Below are 8421 nucleotides of genomic sequence, written 5' to 3' on the forward strand. Positions count from 1 at the left end.
GCTCTGGCATGAATACCGAATTCATGAGGTACATAAAATAAGCCGGAGCATTGATTAATCCAAAGGACATAACCAAATATTCATATAGACCATAACGAGTGGAAAATGCCGTCTTTGGTATATCAGATGGCCTGATTTTTATTTGATGATAGCCAGATCGAAGATCTATCTTTGAGAATACCTTAGCACCAGCTAATTGATAAAAAAAGAAGATCGATACGAGGGAGAGGATACTTATTCTTGATTGTGACCGCATTCAAGGGTCGATAATCCACACATAATCTCAACCCATGATCCTTCTTCTTTACAAACAAAGCCGGACAATCCCAAGGTGAGGTACTTGGTCGAATAAAACCTTTATCTTGCAGCTCTTACAACTGGATTTTCAATTCAGCCAATTCACTAGGAGTCATTCTGTAGGGTCGTCTAGATATTGGTGCGGTACCAGGTTGTAATTCAATAACAAACTCAATATCCCGGTCTGGAGGCATACCAGGTAATTCCTCCGGAAACACATCAGGATACTCACAAACTACAGAAATTTCTGCTACACCCTCCCCTTTTAGATGATAGATTGCCTTGACTGATCGGTCATATTTAGGAAGAGGGATATCCAAAGAATCATATGCGAAAGAATGGATTCAGATAAAACGAGAAGAAGTATCAAGGATAGCACCATGTTTTTCCATCCAATCCATTCCCAAGATGACATCTATCCCTTGATTTGGAAGAACAATGAAAGGGGCTCGGAAAATTTTTTCACCTAGGTTAAGGGATACACCCCGAACGAGTCGATTAGCCCTTAACTGTGCACCCGGTGCATGGATAGTATAAGGTTTATCCATGTGTGTTACTGGTAGATTGAGCCGTGCTACGCATGCCTCACTGATGAATGTATGCGATGCACAGAATCAAATAACACAACAACAGGGCATTGGTTGATGGAAAACATACCCGTCATTACTTGAGTACCTTCAGTGACATCCTCCAGTGCAGTGTAGTTCACGCGACTGGTCTTTGCAGGTACAGTCTTCTTCTTATTGTATTGGGTACTAGAAGTTGAAATTGGTGCAGGAGGCTTGTAATTGACTTGCCTACGTGGCATGGGACAATCACGTGTGAAATGCCCAGGAAGCCCGCAGTTATAACAAGGATAGTTGCTGGGGTGTCCAAACTGCGAAGCTGGAGGTCTCTGCCATTGTTGTGGCGTAGGGAGACGGGGTACACCTGTCTGCTGCTGTGGCGGCCTAGCAACCCAACGACCTGGCTGCATAGGGCGACTTGGAGTTTGTTGAGTCTTTGTCTGCACCAGCCTATATCTCTGCGATGCACTGCTGGAAGATACAACCAGTGCCTTCCTCTTTTTGTCAGCCTTATGAGCTACTATGGCATCTTCTTGAGTGATAGCCTTATTAACTAGCTCGTTAAAGTTAGCACATATAGTTAGAGCTAGTTTGTCCTGCAGCTTTGTATTCAGTCCCCTCCTGAAGCAATCCTGCCTATTTTCATCACTATCCACATGGAAGCCACCATACTGGGATAGCTGATTGAAGGTCTGCGCATACTGTAGAATAGTATTGATCCCTTGCTTCAATGCTAGGAACTCTGCTATCTTTCTTCTCATCAAACTAGTGGGAATATGGTGGGCTCTAAATGCTGCCACAAATTCACCCCAGGTGGGATGAGCATTGGCAGGGAGCAGAGCTTTGTGGTTATCCCACCATATCTTTGCCGGACCTCTCAATTGTTGTGCTGCAAAGGCAGTCTTGTTCACCTCTGAGCAGTCAAGGATACTAAACCTATCTTCGATGGTGCGAATCCACGCATCGGCCTCCAGTGGATCATTTGCCTTATGAAACAAGGGCGGTTGAGTGGCAAGAAAACCGATGTAGTCAGTTCCTGCAGGGGGTGCTTGTTGGTCTCTACTAGCATTACTCTGCACCAGTTGCCTCAGCAATTCGGTCTGCTCATTGCGGTCAGCTATAAGGGCCGCAATAGCCTAAGCCAAGGAGGGAGGTGGCGGTGGCTGTGCTCCTTGACCCCCCAATTCCATGGTTAGCAGCGTTGTTATCGCCCATCTGTAACATCCCTTGGTTAGCTATTTCGCTATTAGGACTAGTCCATGTAAAATAAGGATGTGCATAGCTAATATAATCGCTCCAACAAAAATTATCCCACTCTCACTAAAATCCCATTATCCATTTAAATTTGTGCACCATAATATCTTAAAAATAATGGATAGTAACTTTGCACAAATAAAATTTCGAGCTGCATATACCCAACACATGGCTCATAATAGAAATGTTGTATCATCCACAATGACACACCCATACCCTCAACAAATCGTAACCAAGCATCAACCTTTGAGATAACAGCCTTTGGATAAAAGATCACAACCAATTTATTTATTTTCAACAGCAGCCATGCTGCACAGGCCAGAAACTGTTTGCCTACATCATCACCGTCCCGGTGGAACCACAACACACCACACTAACAGTGGCAAAGGTCTATCATACATGACTCAAGTCACTGAGTCACAAAAGAATTTCTCTACCCAAGGTTAGCCTAAGGCGTCACACTAGCCATCCTACCAACTACGCAAAAGTTAGGCTATCACGAGGGGAGAAATTTTGCCCTCTGACTACGTCCTCACGGCGTCTCAGGTCCAGACTCCACTCCGGACTCTCCCTGGATCCCCTCAGGCTCCTCTTCTTCTTCATCTTCAGAGTCCTCCGCATCAACCTCAGCTACTGCCATGTCTGCAAGGGCCTGCACCTGAGCCTGCACATCATTGACCATCTCATGTGCCTCCTGCAACTGCCCCTCCAGGTGCTCAACCATCTGCGTCCTGTTTGCCAACTCCGCAGTCAGCTCCTGGATCCTCAACTTCCTCGCATGAGACTTAGCCTTTAAAGCTCTAATTCTGTCCATGGTGTCATTCATGTTCTTCTGACGAATATGAGCTTCACGGGCCTGGCTTCGGCACTCCACATTCTCCTCACGAAGCTGCTCATACATGTGAGCCAAAGCTGTGGAGTAACGGAACAAGAGAGATGTCCTGGCATTGTAGTCTAGCATCATGTAGTTCAGATTGCGGTTCACCCGCTCTGCCCAGGCCTGAGTGGTCTCATCCTTCAGAGGGATGACACTGTAGGGAGTATCCACTATCTCGGCCGGATGCTTCTCCGTGAACTCCTCAATGGCCTTTCTAGCCGCAATCTCCCACGAGTCGGCTAGCTTCCTGCCAAGCACTGTAAGCTGCCAGGAATCCCAATCCAGACGAGATGGGCAAGGTGGAATCTTGACTATCATATAGCAACACTCTGTACCCAGCAGGCTAGACTCACGTCCTGTGTACTGTGGGGGCTCGGTATAACCAAAAGCCATCAGCATCTCCCACAGCAGACGAGGAAAATGGCCAGTGTGGAGGGCATTGGAGTGTGCCCAGCCCTCAGCATCCACCACCACCTGCGTGAAGTCAGCCATCTGTAGGGACAGGTAACGCTAACATAAGCCACAGTTATTGATAAAAGAGCGATAAACCTTAATAAGAAACATACATAACTGCGGATAAGATAAATTACTAAACCACCCAGATATGCAATAAATTTTTAAAGATGCCAGAATGCATGCTCGCGCTATTCGTTTCTCACCCAAACAAGTACCATTATGGTATACAAAAGGATTTGGCGGCACAATTACGTACTCTCCCTATATATATACTAGTCGTCCCTACGATCAAGGATTTCATAACGCGAGTAACGTAGTTAGTATTCCTGCAAACAATCCAAATACAAGGTATATAAAGAGATAATATATCCATTTCTGGACCTTTCGTGCCAGCACACACGAACGACCCCCATGTGTCCTACGCCACATGGGTAACGCATATGCAGTTGCCCACATATTCACCCATATATTACCGTTCACTATAGAGACGGCACCCAAATGTTCGACGCTGAATGAGCAGCGCTGCATACGTTATCAAGGCAACGTATTCACTTCCCGTACAAATCACCTTACGGGATACCCAATGGTACACGTGTCCCAAGGTACACGGTTATGACCAACTGCATAACGAGTCTTCACCTCGTAACATTGCCTTTCGAGATGGCCGTGATCACAATCACACGGTAAGAAATCCGCACTCCATATCAGGCGGCAGATAGCGACAGGCTCATTTGAATTGAGTCTTATCACATCCTCGTATGCTCATCATATGGGACCCGTGCACGTATGAAACACGTGGGCTATTCTAAGGACTACCAGAATACTCACCTTGCTTACCTCAGCGTAGGTGCGTCGTTACAGTATAGTAGTTGTGCACAAAAGTAAGATTTAACGAGAAGTAAATGCTGGAAGTGCTGGAATAAAATAGATACTTAGATGCCACCTAACTTATAGAACATAATTAGGGCATACGAACTATCTATTCTATTCCTTAGCGCATCTAGCGTCAACTTTTCGAAAATCCGAAACTTTGCAAGATAGGTTACTTAACTTAATTAAACTCGTAAGTAATCACCCCCCAATGCAATTAGCTCAGATGCCAGCTGTCACTGAATAGTCCAAATAATACCAATCAAGTGCAATAATTAACACTTAAACTTAATCCAGAATTACTGCACTCAACCAGTACACTCAGACTGCCTGTTGTAACCAGGATCGATTACACAGGAACTCTCGCCAAAAGACGAGCACAGATGATTACTGGCAACAAAAGTGTTCAAATTCCTTTGCAACCAGAGGTTATAACAAAAGTACCAAATTAATTTACAAAAAGTGTTTACAAGCGAGGTTTACAATTCAAACTTCGGAGTTCAAATGCATCGGAAAGTAATTTAGAGTTTTAAAACAAGCTTCAAAAATACAATACGATAGATAACGTCGACAACAGAAGACGAGCTTCACATTTTGCCCACTGATGTGATGCTCACCTACCCGAACTTCACGGAGAAGACGGGACCCACTCGACCGACCAACCCGGAGGAAGTGGTTGACCGATCCACGAGGCGCAGATCTCCTCGAAATCCTACAGAACGCATCCTGCTAAAATATGTTACAACAACAAGTCTGAGTATTCTAATACTCAGCAAGGCTTACCCGACTATTGGTATATACTTAGCCGACTCCTAAACATGTAAGGCTTTTTGGCTCTGTAGTTCTTTTGCTGAAAAGCCACTAGTACTGGATCCTTACTTTTAATATTTTAGCTCCAATTGAGTTGACAACTATAAACTAGGTTTGCCTAGTTCTCTAGAGCATACATGGTTGATCATATTAATTTTTAGTAACATACAACTCAACCTTTCCATTCCAGTCTCATTCCACTTCTTTACTATGATTCGACAAAGTGACCAAGGTTCTCATAACCGCGAGTCACGGCGAATCGATCCAATTTAACCTTGCAAGGTGGACCTAACTCGCATGCCAAGTGCAACCCCGTTGAGTCACACCGAGCAATTGTTCCCATAATTACCTCGAAATCTGACACGCGGCCGCAAACACTCGGATGATGAGTCCCACACGTGCGAACACCCTATGAACCCGTGGACGACTGCATCATCCGCCCTCGCACCACGCCAGTGTAGCGGATGGAGAGTCAGATTCTGTTGCAATTAGGTAATTAGCTTATCGGTTTCGACTACCTCCTACTTCCGGCATGTGGTTAGTACTGTTCAAACTTGGTCAGCACGGCCAGCAATGGTACGGTCCACAATCGACACAGGCGGAGACTCAATTTTCCTTTATTCCATAATCATGTTCCACTTTCCCTCCGCCCGGTCTCCAATATCATTCTTACAGCACTATTTCTCACTTCTCTTACTGAAGTAGTAACCCTATATCTCGCGGGTGACAGGAAATCACCCGTCTTCTACCGGGTTTACTTGGCATAGCAGTGCTAGTGATAAACTGAACTAATAAAGACACTGGGTATCCAAGATTATGCATCCATGGTTCCAATCAACTCCTTGAACATAAATGCACAATACTTTAAATAAAACATAGAGTACTTAAAATAAGGGATATGCTCCGGGGCTTGCCTTGCAGGTCAGCAGAGTTAGTGATTTCTTCTGGCGCTGGCTCAACTACTTCTCCTGACTGCTGGTCTCCTGTGGGAGGCTCCTGGACCGGCTCGGCTATCAACTCATAGGCAACTTCGGTTTCAGCGTCTACACGAATAAAAATATGCCATGCATGAAACTCATGGAAAGATGCAATGCAATACTTATACAAAAATGCAGGGTGAAATGGGAAAGTAACATCCTCGACTAAGGTTCAAGGGATGATGAAATGCTGAGGTGGGGTTTTAGTTCCAGACGCCTTTTAGCCTGAAGTGTCTCCCTCAAGAAGACTGAAGGGTGTATCGAATTAGATCATGCTCAGTTCCATGACCGAAAGAAAGAGTTCTAGATTTTTGCTACTACTAAACAAGAACAAGCAAAACCATCTAGCAAAAATGATGGAATCTAGCTATTACATGGCTCTATCAGATAGAGCACGAAATTATGAAGCTATAGGATCTGGTTTTGCATTTATAGGATTTTTCTGCATTTTTCTACAAATTATCAAACTTCCACTCAAATCAAACAAAAAGAAAAACAAAAACTACCCCTAATTGGAGATGTGGGCCCATAGGTCAGAGGGAGGGGCGGTTTTCCCTACCCAGACCACACACGCCGTGGGTGCGGCGGCGCTCTGGCGCAGGGGAGGAGGGGCCCGCGGCGGCGGTAACCGGCCGGCGGCGGTGCAAGCAGGGCAGGGTGGCGGCCAGAGTGGGTGGCGGCGGCGGCTTGCGAGCGGCGCCGCACAGGGTTGGGCAGGGTGCACCCGGGGCGGCGACCATGGCGGAGCTGGGGCGCGCGGCGTTCCCGCCGGCACGGGACACGACTGCGGCGCAGCGGTTTGGGCCCACGACCAGGGCCCCCAGGTGGCCCCGGGGGGCGCGGCAATGGCACGCGGCCCCGCACAGGGGCGGCCCGCGGCGTGCGCTCGCGGTGGCGGCATGGCCGCCGCGGCAGCGCAGCTGTGCCCCGGCGAGGGTGGTGCCGGAAGGGAGGGGAAAAGGGATGGGGAGGGAGAGGGGCTCGCGGGGAAGCTCTCCGCGGGCTCGGTTTGGGCGGAGGGTGGCCGGAGAGGGAAGATCGACGAAGGGGGGCGGAGCTCGACGTGAGCGTCAATGGCGGCCGGCGATGGCGAGCGCGATTCGGTCGGGAAACGACTTAATCGAACTCGTGGATGGGTGGAGAAGGTGGAGGGCGAGGTTACTCGGCTTGGGGCGTGAGGAAATCGAGCGGAGCGGCGAGGAACGCCCGGAGGGGCGTCGGCGATGAGCTCTGCTCGCGTCGGGCTCGGCGTGCGCGCGAAGAAGGAGAATGGGATGGAAGAGAGGAGAAGCTTCCCGTGCTCGCAAAGGATAAGGGCGACGAGCATGTAAGGCGAAGTTCGCCGCGACGGCCGACGCGTGGCGTCGCCGCCGGCTGCCAGTTTGCCGGCATGGGCGCGCACAGGGGAGAACAGGAGATCACAGTGATTGTTTTGACTGATTTTGAGTCATGTTTAACCAATTGAAACTTGAAATTTGGCCAAAATAGAAGTTGTAGAGGAAGATAAGATCTACAACTTTTGTTTTGGGCGAAAGTTGATTTGGAGCCCGGATTAGGGAGAAAAACGCGGTCGAACACGGCTAAAACGATGTTTACTATGCGACTCGATTAGCGCTAATGATTGTGATTAGCCTTAATTAGCGATTAAGCACGATATTATCGTAAAAATTAACACCGGGTGTTACATACAACCATACTTGTAGACAAAATAGGGGCATTTACTAGGTATTTTCAACCATAAAGAGTGCTCAGACCAATAAGCTCTAAAATTAAGAGCGATTTGGTATTTAGGAAACTCCAATCACGTCATTGAAAAGTTATGCTCTTATGCACTTAATTCTAAAGAGTAATTTGAAAGTAAATATAGCCGGGACAAATTTAGCGCCCAAAGTGAGAAAGGGATCGAAACATAAGTACTTTAGTTATCATTACTAAACTGAGAAAGTGTTAAAAGAACTATTCTCCCTCCATTCTAAATTCTAGATTATTATTATCAAATATATATATAAATATATATTTTGCTATGTATTCAGACATAGCTTGCATCTAGATGCATAGAAAAAAGTATTTCTAGATTTGCGAAAACGACCTACAATTTGGAAGGGATGAAGCACATATTATTAATGTGTAATTTTCTTATACCTATCTTGGTAGGAAAATTTTTCGAGGAAAATTGAAAGGTAAGTTCGTCCAGTATACATATAGTGCAAACAATGTCAAACTACCAAAGTGAACATTTGTTTTTTTAGACAAAGTCCCAAAGAGAACATTAGTTTTGCTCGCACAAATGGTTTTGAATTGCTTGTGTTGCTCC

Source organism: Panicum virgatum, chromosome 2N (genome assembly GCF_016808335.1).
Source record: "Panicum virgatum strain AP13 chromosome 2N, P.virgatum_v5, whole genome shotgun sequence".
NCBI classification, from domain to species: Eukaryota; Viridiplantae; Streptophyta; class Magnoliopsida; order Poales; family Poaceae; genus Panicum; species Panicum virgatum.